At 44.9% G+C, this 19257-nt stretch overlaps 1 protein-coding gene and 2 long non-coding RNA genes across 3 annotated transcripts in view; 1 reads left to right on the top strand and 2 right to left on the bottom strand.

Annotated features, from left to right (window-relative positions):
• Positions 1–19257, bottom strand: part of RBFOX1 (RNA binding fox-1 homolog 1) — a 2204869-nt gene that overhangs the window by 2048508 nt on the left and 137104 nt on the right. The window lies entirely within an intron of this gene.
• Positions 1–19257, top strand: part of LOC309644867 — a 793618-nt gene that overhangs the window by 709265 nt on the left and 65096 nt on the right. The gene's annotated exons all lie outside the window — the stretch shown is intronic.
• LOC309644864 overlaps positions 18711–19257 on the bottom strand; it is a 60141-nt gene continuing 59594 nt past the window's right edge. The window contains exon 2 of the long non-coding RNA XR_014254630.1: positions 18711–19071. This is a non-coding gene — a long non-coding RNA (uncharacterized lncRNA). The remainder of the gene's footprint in view (positions 19072–19257) is intronic.

The following is a 19257-nucleotide window of genomic DNA, read 5'->3' as shown; positions in this document are numbered from 1 at the left end:
CCTGCCAATGCAGGGGACACGTGTTCGAGCCCTGGTCTGGGAAGATCCCACATACCGTGGAACAGTTGGGCCCATGAGCCACAATTGCTGAGCCTGCGCGTCTGGAGCCTGTGCTCCGCAACAAGAGAGGCCGCGATAGTGAGAGGCCCGCTCACCGCGATGAAGAGTGGCCCCCGCTTGCCACAACTAGAGAAAGCCCTCGCACAGAAATGAAGACCCAACACAGCCATAAATAAATAATTTTTTAAAAAAAGAAAAAAAATAAGTGCTCAGTAAATATTTGTTGGGTGAGAACAACAAGAAAAAAATTTCATTCCATTTTTTTAATTTTTAAAGAGGGCTCTTGATGCTACATCAGAATCCATCGTTGGAAGCACCAAACTTTTGATTTGCAAGAGGACAGCTTGTTGAGAAAGAAAAAGCCTCTTGAGACTTAAAAGTCCATAAAAGCAAATTTGGAAAGTATCACTTAGGCTGGAAGAGGGTAGAGAAGGGGATCAGATGCCACCTGGGGGAGTCAGTGGAGCCTCTGAGGGGACCAGACCTGGGGGCAGGGGGCACATGGGGAGAAGTCAGTGCGGAGAGGCAGCCAAACTCTGTCCACCCGCCCCAAGGATGCGCAGGGAGGCCAGTCAATGCCTCCTGTCCATCCCTGGCCATTTAAATGGATTTGTCACACCTCACCTGTGCTGAAGGCCACTGAAGCTGTTGAGTGTGCCATCTGTTGAAGGCATCCTTCCTGCTTCCTTCTTCTTTCTGCCATGGACGGTCCAGCAGAAGTTATGTCCATGCCTTCAAGACACTTTGTACAACCCCATCCAAATTCCAACAGTGCCGGACATCCACAGGTTTTACCTACCCACCCAAAGCTAGAAGGACATTCCCTGATACGCAGAGGAGTGTCCATGAGGAAGAGATATCGCTCAGAAACCAGGCTTGAGTGAGACAGTACGGGGGCAAAATCCACTCCCACCACAGAGTACAGACTGCAGTTTAAGGCCCTGAATAGTTCAGATTCTTTCCACATCCCAGTGGCCTCCCATTCTGCCCACAGCCCGCCTTGCTTTCAGAACACTCATTCGAACACCATGAGCAGTGGAAAACACGCCACTTTTCTCCTCAAACAGAAGCCATAGAGGAGAATAAAGGAGAGAAACAGAAATCTGTGCCCAATCAAAGATAATTCACTGCATCTAAATAAGCAACCGAGTTAAACACATTAGTGCACAGAGCTCTAATCAGGGCCACACGGGGAGGCAGAAAAGGGCGCACAGCCCTGCCATGATTTCAGAATAGTCATTGTACTGCAGGATCGTGTTACAGCTTTTCAACCAAAACGGTGGCTCTGTGCTGTGATCTTCCGGAAATGTGGGTCTGATTATTCCCAAAGGTCTTGGGACAAAGCCAGAGGCCTTGGTATGACACCCAGGACTCCACACAGGCCAGCCCTGCCCATCTTCCCTCCTCTGTCCTTACCTGATGGTTAATTTTACGTGTCAACTTGACTGGGCTAAGGGATGCTTAGTTAAACAGTACTTCTGGGTGTGTCTGTGAGGATGTTTCTGGAAGAGATTAGCATCTGAATCCATAGACTGAGCAAAGAAGATCACCCTCACCAATGAGGGTGGGTGGGCACCAACCAATCCACTGAGGACCCGAATAGAACAAAAGACAGAAGAAAGGTGTATTTGCTTTCTTGCTTCAGCTGGGATGTCCATCTCCTCCCGCCCTCAGACATCACCAAGCCTGGTTCTTGGGCCTTCAAACTTGGACTGGGACTTATACCATTGGCCCCAAATGGTTTTCAGACCTTCTGGTTTGGACTAGAACTACACCACCAGCCTTCCTGGGCCTCCAGCTCACAGATGGCAGGTGGTGGGACCTCTCAGCCTCCATAATCATGTGAGCCAATCCCTCGTAATAAATCTCTTTCTATATATCTGTATGTGTCCCATTGGTTCTATTTCTCTGGTGATACATCCTAGTGATCCATACTCCACCCACAGGCCTTCTTTACCTCCCCAGGTACCCAACTTCCCTCGCCCTGTAGGTTCTCTGACCTTGTTTTCCCTCTGCCTAGAACATACCCACTTCGTCCCTCCCTACTAAACAAATCGCCACTCTCCTTTTAGACATCACCTCAACGTTACTCCCTCAGGGAAGCCCCCGACCTACTGGACTAACCCGTATATCACACAATCTGACATATATTCCGCCTCACAACACTTCTCATGGTGATGAATACCCACTGATCTGTCTACATAATTGATGCCTCCCCACACCGCCTCCCTTAAAGGGTCTATTTCTGCCTTATTCATAATGGAAGTCACTATGGAATCCCCAGCCTCTAGTGCAGGACCCGTCATGTAGTAAGTGCACAATAAATATTTACTGGATGAATGAATTAATAGATGAAAGAAGAAATGGATTTCAAATACAAGTTATAAGTTAGAATGCTTTTAGTTGCAAGTAGGAGAATTCCCAAGTAAAAGTGACCTAAGCATTAGGGCCTTGTATCTGCTCTAATAAGACGTGCAGAGAGAGGCAAGGCCAGGCGTGCCTCTGTGTCTGCATGACAGTGCCTCCTCCCCAGCATTATCACCAGCCCCTAGTCTGTCCTCAGCCTGAGGGGAGGTGACTTGGACCACCCCAGGCCCCTCTTCCTTACACAGTCATACTCAAAGATGGCAAAGGAGGAAAACATTTCCCAGAAGCCCAAATCACGCATCCACTCCTTCATGAATCACTGGCAAAGGGAAGTGGGATTATCACTATTGGGTTAGACCAATCATTACTCATCCCCTCAAGCCAGGCCCCCCTCCCCTGAGCACACTGCCACTGAAAACAGGAACCAAACTCGGCTTCTATTAGCTGTGGAAAGAGGAGAGATACACTGATTCACTCATCAACTCCTTGTCTCACTCTGTTTTGAGCATGTACTATGGGATACTACGATGTCCAAGGACCCTGGGCAGCACAGCATAGGGTAAGAAGCCGCAACAGCCCAGGTTCAGTCCCAGCTCTGCCACTTACCAGCTGTGTGAAAGTGAGCAAGCTACTCAACCTCTCTGTGCCTCAGTTTCCACTTCTATAAAACTGGGATGATAATAGTATCTAACTCACAAAAAGGTTTCTAGCACATAGAAAGCGCTAGAAAAGTAGTTCCTACGATGATGAATCTGAATGCTCCTCAGACCCAGAATGTACTCCTCACCATTCTAAAACATTCCGATGACCAAGCAGAAAAGCTTTCTTTCCCTGGCTGTTGTTGAGGCCCAGATGGTTCCATCCTCTCTCTCCGTCTCTCTGTCTCTCTGTGTCTCTCTCTGTGTGTCTTTCTCTGTCTCTCTCCCTTTACAGTTTATCAAGCCCTTATCACACACTGTCTGGTCTGGTTCCTCATCTTTCTAGCTGTCACCAGATCTCGACCCTGGCAGGTTCCTGAGGGCATACGCCACCTGCGAGTCATGCAGGAGCCCCTCCACCCCTACCTCCCAGGTAACCAGGGCAGGTCTTGAACACACAAAGGAGTTCAGAGCTCCCTGATCAACTCAGGGCTAATGTCACTCCTCTGGGAGCCCTCAGGTGAGGGGAAAGATCTGACAGGTGGGAATCCAGCTCCGTGGACCAGCTCACTTGTCCTCGGCCCAGTTACACCCAAGCTTGATTTGCATACAGAGACTTCCTGGGGCCTCACGAGGGGAGGTCCACAGAGACAGCTGCTCAGGGAGACTCTCTCAGTTAAAGGGGTCTCTCAGATTGGAAAACATCCAAGTAGGAGCCCAGGACATGGAGTGGGGCATGAAAGCTGCCCCCTCCCCTCTGTAACCTTCAGGGGACTTGCTATCTGAAAGGACTCTTTCCCGCATTCTGCTAATTTGATAAGATTCTGTGCCCCCAGAGAGCTCACTCTGAGTTCAGTGGTAGATTGACGTGCTTTTGGAATAAACGCTTTGGTGGCTTCATCACTTCAGGGATTCTGGTTTTCGATCCTGCCCATTGTGGTGAGCAGGATTCCCAGATGACCCCCAAGATTCTCACTCCACCCCAAGCATACATGCCCTTGTATAGTCCCCTCCCCTGGAGTGTGGGGAGGACCGTGAATGGGATGGGATAGCACTCCTGTGATGAGTTGATGTTGAGTTAATGCCTCAAAAGGGAGGAACTGGGTGGGCCTGACCTAATCAGGTGAGCACCTTGAAACATGGAAATCAGAGAATTTCTCCTCTGCTGGCCTGGACAAAAGCAAACAGCTGTGGTGTGTGTTGTCTATGGATGCTACATAGCAAGGAACTGTGGGCAGCTTCTGGGAGCTAAGAGCCGTCTCCAGCAAACACCAAACAAGAAAATGGGGACTGTAGTCACTGGGCCACAAAGAAATGAATTCAGCCAACAACCTGAAGGAGCTTCAAAGAGGACCTGGAGCCTCATTTGAGATTTTCAGCCCTGGCCAACACTTAAACTTCTGCCTGGTGAGACCTGAACAGCACCCACCTGACCCTTACCCACACTCCTGATCCCCGGGAGATACTGGGACATCACAGTGAGATCACAGCCTTGTTTTAAGCTGCTAGGTTCATGGTAATTTGTTACACAGCCATAGAAAACTAATACATCATTTGTTGTGCTCTTCCTTTATTTAAGCAACATATATGTATGTACACACAGACTCCCTGCTCCTATGACAGAAGTCTGCACCCTGTCAAGCCTCATCTCACCTCGTTTCCGTCTCCCACTCACCGTCACGCTCCAGCCCCCTTGTCCTCCCCACCGAGACTCAAGCAAGACAAGCTTGTTTCCATCTGCTCTTTCCTCTGCATGAACACTTATTCCCACCCACCCCATGCACAACCTTAATCTACACACAGTTAGGTGTTCCTGTCATTAGACGTCTTTCCTCAGAGGTGTATTCCCTGCCCACCTGACTGAAGTTGTGACCCAGTCACTCTTTTCCACTTTGCTCCTTGGCACAGTACATCGCACTGACTCAGCCCTCCCGAAACTGCACATCGGGACCCAGGTATGGGGCATGAAATCATTTGAGTGACTGGCAACCAGTAGGGCTTTTTCTTTTTCCCTTCTTTCTTTTTAAATAAAGTGAATTAGAATAGAAAATATCACAGCACTTTTCATGCACTGCCTTATATGTAGTGAAAGTTTAATGAAACTTTTGTTTCTCTGTGTGTGGGCCAGGGGGAGACAATGTCAAATTAATTTCTTACTGTGGGATGAGTTCAAAACGTTTGAGAAATGCTGCTCTGATATTTTTATTGTTCTTTTTGTTTGTTTGCTTGCTTATGGTCTCTCTTGTTTACCGCTGAATTGCCCAGAGCTTGAATGTGGTTCAAGAAAGAAGGACAGAAGGAAGAGGAAAGGGAGACCAAGCCATAGATTTCTCATAACTCTCAAGAGCTGAAATTAAGCCTCTTAAAAGAGCCTCTTTAAAACCACATATGGTTTTATAGCAGCTCAGCTCCTGCAATAGAAACAGGAGGTAAAATACACAACCACTGGAAGCAGGAAGACAAAATAATTACTTGTAGATCATATGACTACACATTGGGAATACCCAAGGGAACCAAATGGAAAATTCTGAGAATTAGCAAGAGAGCAAGAATTTAGAAAACTGTTTGGGTAGTTGAATGAAGATAGAGGCATCAATTGTTCCTGGACAAATGCAGATGGTATAGATGGTGGGGGAAGAATACAGGCTGAGGGAAGGCTGCTGGGTGGGCATCTTCCATCTGTCTCCATGCCTCCTCTCTGCCGGTCTCCATCCATCCCAGAAGCTGGTCCATGTGGACGACATCAGTCGGGCCCCTGGATCCCTAGCTTCCAGTTGGGTTTAGCCAATGAAGAACACCAGCAGGATGTCAAAGGGAGGTAGGAGAGCTTGGGGTATTTATTCACCAACTTCCTTCCCTCCCAGTCTCCTCTGATAGGCTGGGTGTCCCAACACAAGGTTGCAGCTCCTGTCAGGGAGGCCCTCTCCACATGACTCTCCCTTCCACGTTCTGGTCTTTGCTCCTTCTTCTTGCCTCTTCAGACTAGGGGTGTTAACTGCCCCCCTGTTATGAGCCCAGTAGGATTCTCTAATGTCTTACGATTTTCCTATAGTCTCTCTTACCCACATCTTGGTAAAGAGTCCATGTATAAACTCTCTTTGAATTACCCAATTTGTCTCCAGCCAGAACATCAACCTATATTGGGTGTGAGGATTCCATTCCCAATAGCAATAAAAATTGACGAGACAGACAGAGTGAGAGACAAGCAAAATACTAACCAAAAATGAATCGGACCTACAGAAGCTTGCCTGGATAGGAAGACTAAATATGTAAAAAAATATCAATTCTGCCCAAATTAACTTATAAGTTTAAGACAGTCCCAATCAAAATTTCAATTGTTTTTAGGGGAAGAGTGACAAAATTATTGTGAAATAAAGAATAATGCCAAGAATGCTTAAGAATCACAATGTGAAAGAAGACAAATAGCAAGAAGAGATTTTCTGCCATAAGGCTGCAGCCATTGGAGCATGTGAGAGGTGTAAGACTCGATGGGAAACAAAGTTAAAGTATAGACATCCCTGAACCACACCAGAGCACAGATAGAAACATTTATCATAAGTTAAAGGAGGCATCATAAACCAGTGGGATAAGGAAAACTACTCACAAACCGGTTTCTAGAAAATTGGTTGTTTGTGGGAATATAACCAAGTTAGATCCTCAAACATACATCAAAATGAATTCCAAATGCATATAGGATTTAAAATGTAAAAACTGACCATAAACACTTGAAGAAAATCTAGATAAATTTTTAGCTGATGTTAAGATAGGAAAGGCTTTTCAAAGCACGAAATCAATGGGGAAAAGAATTACCAAGGAAGAGACTGGATGAACTGATTACCTAAAAATAAAAAAATCTCTATTTCAAAACCATCATAAACTCAATTGAAAAGCAAATGACAAACCTGGAAAATATCCAAAACAACTATGATAGATTAGGAGTATCTTCTTTAATATATAAAGAACTCTTCCAAATCAATAAGAACATTAATGCCCCAGTAGAAAAAATGAGCTATGGACATGGATGGAGAATTCACAGAAAAAAATATAAATAGCCAATAAACACATGAAAATATATTTAATAGCATTTTTCCCATATCAAACTGGCAACATTTTAAAAAAGACTTGGTGGGAGTGAGGGACACAGTGGGAGGCAGAGAGTGAAAATTTTTACAACCTTTCTTAAAAGCAATTTAACAAAATACACTGAGAATCCTTCAAAAGTTTATACAGCATTATTTGCAGTAGAAAAGAAATCAATTGGGAGTTTGGGATTAGCAGATGCAAACTGTTACATATAGGATGGATAAACAACAAGGTCCTACTGTATAGCACAAGGAACTATATAGTATTCAATATCCTGTGATAAACCATAATGGAAGAGAATATGTAAAAGAATATATGTATAACTGAATCACTCTGCTGTATAGCAGAAATTAACACATTGTAAAAAAATTATACTTCAATTAAAAAATTTTTAAATAAAAAATTTTAAAAATAGAAAAGAAATCAATCAAAAATGCCCAAGTGGAAGGGGAAATTATAAATAAATGATGGTCCAACCACAATATGGAATATTATGCAAGCATTACATTTTGTATTCCCAGAGACTTTTTAATGAGAAGTGGATACATTCAGGAGGTAATATTTTTTCATCAGGACCAAAAAAAAAAGCTATCTATAGTATGATTTCAATTTTGTTTTGAAAGAGAATTGTATGAAAACTGGAAAAAATAAATATCATGCTTTGTAGAAATGCATATCGTTGCAAAAAAAAAAGAAAAGCAAGCCGTGAACACTTGTTCCAGGTAATGGGTATCTGGTGGGGAGGGGGTCCTGAAGGGCAGGATGGGGAGAGAACAACCCTATAGTTAGATAGAGGTTCTTGTCAAGGATGTAGCTTTTGTTTGGAGTGGTGGGTCCACAGGTTCTTATTACACTATAAAAAATAAAATAACTATTTAGATAAACCATATGAAATTGCTAGTAATAAACCGCTTTTGATTTTCAAAAATGGCAATTTTAATAGTTCACTTTAATGAATAGGCAGATGACAGACAGACAAAACTAGCCATGACTGAACCAACGCTGAGATTATGTCATGACTAAGGACTGTGATTAATCCAATTTTAAGAAGAGAAAGATTCGGGAGGCAATTCACAAAAATGTGAGTGGTGTTCATCTCCTGGTGGGATGATTAAATGCAATTATTCTTTTCTCCTTTATTTTCTACTTCCCAAATTTTCTTTGAGGAAAATGGAATGTTTTATAGACTTCAAAATACATGTTAGTTTCCTTGCCTCTCTAACATGCTCTAATATTTAGTCTTGGCTCAAGAAGACATAAATGAAGGTTCGAGCCTTTGACCCCACCTATGGCTAAAGTACAAATCCTGGAGTTGTATAATGAATATTAATAATTAAGTAACATTGGCAATAATAGCTCATGATCACTGGGCATACCACGTGCTCTGTTTAGCTCACCGACTCCTCCCAATCGCCTGTGAAAGAGGGACTATAATTGTCCCCTTTTTTACAGATAAAGACACTGAGGCTCCAAACGGTCAAGTAACCTATCCAAGGTCACAGAGTGAGTGAATGGCAGAGCTGGGAGTTGGACCCAAGACTCCAGAGACCTCTCTCTCCCCTGACACACAGACGTGCTAGTCTCTGAGAATAAATAAAAAGCCAAAAGCCGTTTATTCTCATCAAACACCAAGGTCAGAGAGGCTTTGAGGAAGGGGCTTAATCCCCCAGAGAGCAGCTATCACTGAGGGCCCAGAATTGGGCTGAGAAGGAGAGCACCCAGGAGCAGAGAGCAGGGTGCCATGTCAGACACCACCCTCGGCCGCCTTTCTGGTTCAGAGCCTCAACTGTGAAATGAAGCATATAATAGGGTCCCTGGAGGCTGTGAGTCATGCCTGAAACATTTAACTTAAATCAGACTCAAATTTGATTCCTCAGAAATGAGCCCAGGGCTCTCAAGTTGCTGCAGCTTTCCAGAGTTGTCCCAAATATCTTTCCTTGAACCCCTGGCATCATCACTCACTCCAATCAGGAGACCAGCGCCCTCAGCCTCCTCCCCTCCACCCCCTCCACTCACTCCCCTTCTGCTGGCCTCCCCTCAGTGCTGAATGTGCCTCCTATTTTTGCAGCTGTTACTCTGCCCCCGGTCCTTCCCAACACAGGCAAGTACATGCACATACACACATATCCACACACTTGCACACTCATATATGTATGTGCACAAACATGCACACACGTGTCCAAGCTACCACCCTTCAAGTCTCAGCCTACATGTCAGGAAAACAGGAAAGCCTTTGTGATACTCTTTGTCTGGGTCTGGGTCAGATCTCCCTTTACAAACTCTTGAAATACTGTTTGGTTTTCCTTTGCAGTTCTGACCACAGTTTCCATTAAATATTTCCCTGGGCAAATGTCTATTTAACATCTGTCTCTCCCACTGTGCAAGAGCTCCATGGGGACACAGACCTTCTGCCTTGCTCACCAAGCACATAGCACGTAGAGTTATGGTACATGGAAGTCACTGAATAATACTGGGAAGGAAGAAGTTGTTGTACTATTTTAAAGATGGAGACATTGATCCCAGCATGAATCAGCAGTCACCAGGACTCAGCTTTCTAAGCCCTAGGAGGTGACAGACAATTCATTCACATTTATTATGGACATTTTCAAATGCACACACAGAAGAGCAAGCACTACCAGACCCCCATGTAGCCACCATCCAGCGTCAACTGCTACCCATTTTCTGCAGTTCTTGTTTCATCTGCCCATCCTTCCCACTTTGGTTGGTTGGTTGGTTGGTTGGTTGGTTTTCTTAGAATATTTCAAAGCAAACCCCAAACATTATGCATTTACCCATAAATATTTCAACGTGTATTCCTAACAAGTAAAAGCCTTTTGATACATAACCGTGATATCATTCTCACCTTCAACTTAATTAACAATGATTCTTAATAAAATCAAATGAGTTCAGGTCTAAAAAAATATCTTTTAGTAGTTTTTGTGTGTGTGATTCAGGATCCTATAAGAAGGTCCATGCATTGCATTTGGGTGATGAATCTCTTAAATCTCTTTTCATCCGTAACAGTTCTTCTGTTCTTCATGCCCTTCTTCTGTTGATGAAACTGGGTCATTTGTCCTCCTACATTTAATTTTCAGAAACGACTTCCTTATCTTGAATCAATGTCTTTATAACAGGGGCCTGTGACAGGGGGTTGCTGACATGGCATTCTGCCCCTGCCAGGGCTCCCGGGGTGGCGTCCTACCCTCTAGACTCTGCAGGTATCACAGACCTTACATGCACCCTTTGTTTCAGGTCAGCTCAAAGCAGAGAACACCTGCTTGATCCTGTTCTGATAAAGTGGATCCCACCACTCCATCTGGGAACTGTTCAGAGCTTGGAACCCAGAGGGGCTGCAGCTCCAGAAGGAGGTGGTATTGAGCACCCTGGTTAGAGAGGACACCATGGAACCAAAAGGGGGTAAAAGGCCTCAAGAAGATGCCCTTGGGAATCCTCCTTTCTCTGCGGATTGGAGAGTTACTCTGGGGGCGGGTCTAAGTGACCAGACGTCTGCAGTCTGACTTTGCTCCTACTTCTGCTTTTGGATGAGCCGATTATTGTAGGTTATCCTGCTGATCCCCCATGTGCTCTTACCTAGACCCTGTCGTGGCCTTTGGAATGGACGGCCCAGAAAAGCTAGAGAACTTGGTCTTTAAAGACAAGAAGCTGATACGAGCTACAGAAAGGCTGGGAGGTGGGAACATATCCAGAGGTGTTTGACAGGATTCCGGACAAGGTGGTTACCCAAACTCCCTTCCAGCTGAGGAGCTCTATAAATCATAGTAGAGGTTTACCTCTTTGAGACAAGCAAGTTCAAGAAATCAATCTACTCTCTCTGCTGGAGTCTCCAGACTTCAAGGAGATAATAAAATGTTCCAACTAAATAGAAATCACATTTATCTTTGGTTTTTCTAGGTTAAGCCAAGACTCAGATGAGCCCATGACTGCAGGGCAGGGGCCCTGAATCTAACACTGAGTGGAGGATATTCACTAGTTCATTCATCCATTTGGCCACCTAGCTACCATTCTGATTGTCTATTATAAGTTCAGGTCTAGCGGATGTAGGGATGATGATAATTGCAATGACATCTAACCTTCATTCACGTTTTACCACGTGGTATCATGCTAAATGCTTCACTTCATTTACCCATCCCCATGAGGATTGTCACCTAGGGAAGATACTGATATACCCATTGTATTAGTTACCTATGCTACATACATTCTCATAAATTTAAAACAACAGCATTTAGTATCTCACAGTTTCTTTTCTTTTATAAATTTATTTATCTATTTATTTATTTATTTAATTTTGGCTGCACTGGGTCTTTGTTGCTGCGTGCAGGCTTTCTCTAGTTGTGGTGAGTAGGGGCTACTCTTCACTGTGGTATGCAGGCTCCTCATTGCGGTGGCTTCTCTTGTTGCGAAGCATGGGCTCTAGGCATGCGAGCTTCAGTAGTTGTGGCACGAGGGCTCAGTAGTTGTGGCGCATGGGCTTAGTTGCTCTGCAGCATGTGGGATCTTCCTGGACCAGGGCTCGAAACTGTGTCCCCTGCATTGGCAGGCAGATTCTTAACCATGGCGCCACCAGGGAAGTCCCTCATAGTTTCTATAAGTAAGAAGTCTGGGTACAACTTAGCTGAGTCTCTACCTCTGGGTCTTACCAGACTGCAATTCAGATGTCAGTGGGGCTGTGGCCTCATCAAAGACTCAGCTGGGGAAAGACCTGCTCCCAAGCTCCCTCAGGGCAGGATGAGGGCAGGATGTACTTCCTAGTTGTTACAGGACTGAGGGTTTCAGTTTCTTGCTGGAGGCCACCATCAGCTCCTAGAGGCTGCCCACAGCTCCTTGCCATTGGAAGCTTCTCCAACAGGGCCACGTGCTTCATAGCAGCTTGCTTCTTCCAGACCAGTAAGTCTGCTGGCAAGATGGAATTCTGTAGACAATAACACAATCATGGGAGCAGCATCCTATCCTCTTTGCCACATTCTATGAGTTAGAGGCAAGTCATGGGTACCACCCACAGTCAAGGGGAGGGCACCACAGAAAGTCATGAACATCAGGAGGCAGAGATCATAAAGACCACCTGAAAGTCTGTCCACCACATGTATTACACAGACCAAAAAAAAAAAAGGTTCAAAGGGTAGACAACACTTCCCCTCTGTCACACAGCCAAGTGAAGGACCTGGAATTAGAAGCCAAGTTTGAAGAACTCCAAGGCCCATGATCTCATCCATAAGTGCATTATTCAAAGAAGCATCACTGCCCTTAAGGAGTCATGGTCTCCCTCACCTACAGTAGAGACAGCAACAGATCCTGCTGATCCAACTTGGCAAGAATCTAACAGATGAATTTACAAAGAGCCTGGACTGGGGGGAAGGTTGGCTCTGCCTTGGGGGCCCTTTGTGCCTGGCCTTAGGATGAGTTAGATCGATGGAGAAGAGATGTGAGAGAATGCTGGGTGGATGTAACAAAAAAATACAAAAATGAAGCAGTCTGAGATGCTGGCGTGTTCCAACACTTCCAGAAAATTTTGTGTGTCTGAAATCTAAAAAAAATAAAATAAAATAAAATAAAGGAGGCGTGACAGGACTTAACAGGGGAAGGCAGGTTGGAGATAGATTGTGAAGGGTGTTGAACTCTCACACCTGGAGTGGAGCAGATCATTACATCTTTGACACCATAGTAACAGCAACAGTGCCCATCACATGTTGGACTTTTAAACTTTAAACACCAAGAGGTTTGACCAGCAACTCGAGAGTGTTCTCTCTAGGCAAGGCTACTCTTTGCTGATCTGACAGCTCTCCAAGTGTCTCATCATGAGACACTTGCTCCTGCCGTGGCCAGGCTACCCACTCTTGGTCGGCAGTGCTGTAAAACCATGCAGCAGGCTCAAGAAGTGAAGGGATATCTGTTCCTGCCTTGGAGAGGCTACTCCTCGTGGGCAGTGGCACAAGCCCTGTAACATCCCTGGAGTAATAACCTTCGGAGCAGCCCACCTTGGCTGCCAACACTGGTACCACTAGCTAGCCCACTAGCTACGCACCCCAGCAGCGCAGGACCTAAGCGGGCAGCTGATACCCAGCTGATACCCAGAGACTGACTCTACCGAGAACAAAGTGTAGAAAGGTACACCTCAACTACATTTGGACTTTCTTTCATCTCCTCTTTGCTGGGAACAGTAGTGTAATTAATCTATCATTGGTTTTGGACTGTGTTATTTCTTTATTGGCTTATTAAAAAACATTATCCTGTATGCTATTTGTTTGTGAAATGTTATTATTATAAATCAAAATTCCCACAGTGAATCTGTGTCAAATAAATTACTGGCAAAGACAATCTCAGTCTCTGAGCATAACTGGCCCTGAACAGAACAAGAGGGCACAGTGATTCCTGCCGTGCCAAGGAGTCAAAGGAGGGTAGAGAATGGAGCGATATGGGCTCCCTGGAAATTGTTTAAAAGACACTGTTAAACTGCCTGTCCTAAGGGAATAAGCCAGACCCCAAAAGACAAATATTGCATGATTCCACTTATACGAGGTACCTAGAACAGGCAAATTCATAGAGATAGAAAGTAGAATGGTGGTGACCAGGGCCTCTGAGAGGGGTAAGGGGGAGTTGGTATTTAAAAGGTGCAGGGTTTCTGTTTGGAAGCTGAGAAAGTTCTGGAGATGGATAGTAGTGACACAACATTGTAAATGAACTTAATCCCACTGAACTGTACACTTAAAATGGTTAAAATGATCAGTTTAATGTTGTGTGTATTTTATCACAGCTCTAAAGGGGGAAAAGCCCTTTTCTTTTGGGAAAGGCGACAGGGAGGCATTGGAAGCAATAGCACAACTGAGCATCCTCCAAACACCGGCGCCATGGTCTGCTCCCCTCCAATGGAAGCCACATTCACAGAACAAAACCCCCAGGTGCCAGCTCTCAGAAAGAGCCATTAATCAAAAGTGACAGTCTAATGGATGTCCCTGGTCGTCAGCTCCCTTCGAACTTTGTCAAAATCAGAATCTAAATGTATTTGTTTAATGACTTAAGGGGCAGGAATAAAAGCAGAGAAGGGGAAGGCTACCTCCTTGCAAACCCTTCCTGCAGGGCTGCCTGGATCGGCCCTGCTCTCTGAGGAAGCCAGGCCCACGCCCCAAGCATTCATTCAACTGATTGATTCGGTGAAGAACTGTGGGGTTTCTAGGTTGTACCTGTGTCCAATACTGGGGCCAGCGACTCAGAACAACCACAGCTTGGAGCTCACAGCCCAGGGGCTGGGGAGACAGGTAGAGAGCAAGAGGTCATTCCCATCACTCTGGGAGCCACCTCCACACAGAGACCCCAGATTCAGGGCCCTGCCCTGACTGCTCTCCTGGATCCCAGGCTCACACTCCGGCTGACTTTGTACCATTTCCCCCCGAAGGCCTAACCTGCACCTCAGGGTTACAGCATCCCCCTCGACATCTCCTTAGTGCTCCATTATATTTGCAATGAAAGAATGAGATCAGCCTGGCTCGTGTGTTGCAAAATGAGTAGATAAATGCAAGGTTACAAAGACTGTGGACAACTTGAGCTGTCGGGCAGAGGAGCGTGCAGGGTCTGTGAGGTCCTCCTGTGGTCCACACAGGCTCCGGGGTGATTCCCCAGCAAATGCAGAAACAGATTGAGGGTGGGCTTTATTTGTCCAGGTGGATGCGTTTGTTCCTGCATCTGCATTTGTTTCTCTCCCAAAAGTTATAAAAATTGACGACTGAGGGAGTTTCAAAAACATTCTGAGACATACTACATCCCAAGTGCGGTAGACAAAATAATAACCCTCAAAGATGTTGTTACAGATTGAACTGTGGCCCCAAAAAGATGTCCAAGTCCTAACTCCCCGTACTTGTGAATGTGACCTTATCTGAAAATAAGGTCTTTGCAGATGACCAAGTCAAAATAGGGTCATTGGGGTGAGCCTAATCCAATATGTCTGTGTCCTTATAAAAAAGAGAAATCTGGAAAAGGAGACAGAAATGTACAGAAGGAAGATGATGTGAAGATACAGGGAAATCGTCATCTACAAGCTGAGGAATAACTAAGACTACCAGAAGCTGGGGGAGGGGTCTGGAGCAGATTCCCCCTCAGCCCTCAGAAGGAACCAACCCTGCTGACACCTTGATTTCTGGCCTCCAGAACTACGAGAAATAAATTCCTGTTCTTTATAAGCCACCCAGTTTATGGTATTTTGCTATAGCAGCCCAAACAGACTAAAACAGAAATTGATACCAAGAAGTGGGGTGCCACTGTAGCAAATACCTAAAAATGTGGAAGTGGTTTTGGATGTGGGTAATGAGTAGAGGCTAGAGAGTTTTTAGAGGCAGGTCTACATGGCTGTGAACAGACCATTGAGGGCAATTCTGGTGACAGCTCAGAAAGAAAATAGGGGTCTTCCCTGGTGACACAGTGGTTGGGAATCCACCTGCCAATGCAGGGGACACGGGTTCAAGCCAGGGTCCCGGAAGATCTCACATGCCCCAGAGCAACTAAGCCCGTGTGCCACAACTACTGAGCCTGTGCTCTAGAGCCCACGAGCCACAACTACTGAGCCCATGTGCCACAACTACTGAAGCCCGCGAGCCTAGAGCCCGTGCTCTGAAACAAAAGAAGCCACCGCAATGAGAAGCCCACGCAGCACAATGAAGAGTAGCCCCCGCTCACCACAGCTAGAGAAAGCCTGCACACAGCAACAAAGACCCAATGCAGCCAAAAAAAAGAAAGGAAGGAAGGAAGGAAGGAAGGAAGGAAGGAAGGAAGGAAGGAAGGAAGGAAGGAAGGAAGGAAGGAAGGAAGAAAGAAAGAAAGAAAGAAAGAAAGAAAGAAAGAAAGAAAGAAAGAAAGAAAGAAAGAAAGAAAGAAAGAAAGAAAGAAAGAAAGAAAAAGAAAGAAAGGAAGGAAGGAAGGAAGGAAGGAAGAAAGAAAGAAGGAAAGAAGGAAAGAAAGAAAGGGAAGAGGAGAGTTTTAGAGAAAGCCTCAACCTTCTTAGAGAATACCTAAGGAATCATGACAGAATGTTGGTAGAAATATGGATGGTAAAGGCCATTCTGATGAGGAACATGCTATGGAAACTGGAGGAAAGGCGATCCTTATAAAGTGGCAAAGAGTTTGGCTGAATTGTGCTCATGTCCTAGTGTTTTGTGGAAGGTAGAACTTGCATGTGATGAGATTGGATATTCAGCTGAGGAAACCTCTAAGCCAAGTGTTGAAGGAGTAGCTGGGTTCCACCTGACTGTTTAGAGGATAATGTGAGAAGAAAGAAATGATTTGAAGATGGAATTGTTAAGCAAAAAGGAATGAGAACTTAAAGACTTGGAAAATTCTCAGCCTATCCATATTGAAAAGAAGGAGAAAGTACATTCGGGACAGCTCTGAGGGTAGGACAAGTGGCCGTTTGATAAGGAGATGGTATGGAGCAGCAGCTCAACAGAAGCCAGAAGCTGTCGTTCAGGACAATGAAGTATGACCACAAAGGCAATTCCAAGACCGTCAGAGCTGCCACCCCCATCACAGGCCACAGCAACTCCCCGAGAGCCCCCAGAAAGGAACACAGCCCTACCTACACCCTGATTGTAGCCCCAAAACACCCACTTTGGACTTTTGACCTCCAAAACTATGAGAGAATAAATTTGTGTGTGTGGTTTTTTTGTTGTTGTTGTTGTTTTAACTTATGGCTGCATTGGGTCTTCGTTGCTGCACGTGGGCTTTCTCTAGTTGCGGCAGGGGCCACTTTTCGTTGCTGTGCGTGGGCTTCTCATTGTGGTGGCTTCTCTTGTTGCGGAGCATGGGCTCTAGGCACTCGGGCTTCAGTAGTTCTGGCTCGCAGGCTCTAGAGCGCAGGCTCTAGAGCGCAGGCTCAGTAGTTGTGGCGCACGGGCTTAGTTGCTCCGCGGCATGTGGGATCTTCCTGGACCAGGGCTCTAACCCGTGTCCCCTGCATTGGCAGGAGGATTCTTAACCACTGCGCCACCAGGGAAGCCCCTAAATTTGTATTGTTTTAAGTGACTACATTTCTGGTAATTTGTTACAGCAGCAATAAGAAACTAATGCACCAAATTTCTTTAGAGCTTCCTGCAAAGTGGCTTTCACAAGATAAAACAGTATATGTGTTTGGTCGTATTTCTAGGAAATGTACCTGCAGTCTGATTGGCATGACATGAGGTATAAAAGGGTGGGAAATTAGAAGACATTGCACCCGCTGGCTGAGTTCTTACCAGCCAGGATGCTGGATCAACTACCCCAGCGCACGTCTAGCTTCAGGTACAGTGTAATCAGGCCTCAAAAGATGCCACCAGGATCCAATCTTCTCTCTCCATGTCTAGGCTCTGCTTCCTCCAAGTAGGCCCCAGCCTCCCCTTAAAGAGACAAGATGGCTGCCTAAGCCCCAGCATCACATGCACTCTCCTTTAAGTCCAGTGAGGAAAAGAGTGAGCATCTCTTTCCTGACTCCTTGGCTTTATTTAAGCCACATGCCCATTCTGGAACAAATCCTTTGGTCTAGGGAATGCAGTATGGTGATTGGCTTACATGCAAATCATCCCTAGGGATGCGGGGGTTGGGCCACATTCCAGCCACCTTGAAACAAAGATGAAGGAGATTTACGTGGGCTGATACAGAAAGGTATCCACAATACTTTGTTATATTTTAAAATAATATATAAAATACATATTGTATAAATTTACATATTTTATGTACATCTATAGTTTATAAAATAATATATAAATGATATGATATATATAACTCATAAAATATACTGTTAAATAAAAAGTTGATGAGGGCTAACGTTTTTTAATCTGAGCACTAGTTCATAGGTATAATTAGTCTGTTAAAATGTATAACTTGTACCCTTCCTATGTGTGCACTTTTAGGTATCTATGTTGCACTTCAATAAAAGGGTTTTTTTTAATAAGTTACAGAATAGAAATGTATAGTATGACCTATTTCTAAAGAGAAGAGGAGGAGAAGAAGGAGAAAAGGATCAACAGAGGGAAGAAACAAGGAAGGAATTATAAATAAACACAGAGACAGACAGAGAGACAGAGACATAGAAAAAGTAGAAAAAGAAATGCCAAAAGGACACTCCCCAGGTGCTGAGTGGTTACATATGCAGGAGTACAGCAGTTTTCAACCAGGGTGATACTGCCTCCTGGGAGACATTTGGCAATGTCTGAAGACATCTGGGGTTGTCACAACGAGAAGGAAAGGGAATACCACTGGCCTGGAGTGAGTAGAACCCAGGGATGCTGCTAAACTTCCTACAACACACAGGACAGCCCCCCAACAAAGAAAGATCCAGCCAAACTGTCAACAGTGCCAAGGTTGAGAAGCCCTGCTGTACAGGTAAAATTTGAGGAAGGAGAGTAATGAAAGAGCATTTCTACTTTTTTTTCCTCTTTTATATTTCATTCTTTGGAATTTCTACAAAATAAAAGAAACACCCCTCATGGTGACAACCTAGATCAGGGGTCAGCAAACCACGGCCCATGGCCAGATCCACTACACTGCCTAGTTTTGTACAGCCCACCAGCTAAAACGGGGTGTTTTTTGTTTTAATTTTTTTTAACATCTTTATTGGAGTATAATTGCTTTACAGTGTTGTGTTAGTCTCTGCTGTATAACAAAGTAAATCAGCTATATGCATACGTATATCCCCACATACCCTCTCTCTTGTGTCTCCCTCCCACCCTCCTTATCCCACCCCTCTAGGGGGTCACAGAGCACCGAGCTGATCTCCCTGTGCTATGCGGCTGCTTCCCACTAGCTATCTATTTTATATTTGGTAGTGTATATATGTCAATGCTACTCTCTCACTTTGCCCCAGCTTCCCCCTCCCCGCCGCGTGTCCTCAAGTCCATTCTCTAGGTCTATGTCTGTATTCCTGCCCTGCCCCTAGGTTCACCAGTACCTTTTTTTTTTTTTTAAGATTCCATATATATGTGTTAGTGTATGGTATTTGTTTTTCTCATTCTGACTTACTTCACTCTGTATGACACACTCTAGGTCCATCCATCTCACTACAAATAACTTAATTTCATTTCTTTTTATGGCTGAGTAATATTCCATTGTATATATGTGTCACATCTTCTTTATC

Source organism: Balaenoptera physalus, assembly GCF_965194825.1.
Source record: "Balaenoptera physalus genome assembly, chromosome: 16".
Classification (NCBI taxonomy): domain Eukaryota; kingdom Metazoa; phylum Chordata; class Mammalia; order Artiodactyla; family Balaenopteridae; genus Balaenoptera; species Balaenoptera physalus.
The sequence above is the reverse complement of the archived record's forward strand: the minus strand, read 5'-3'. Positions and strand labels throughout refer to the sequence as shown.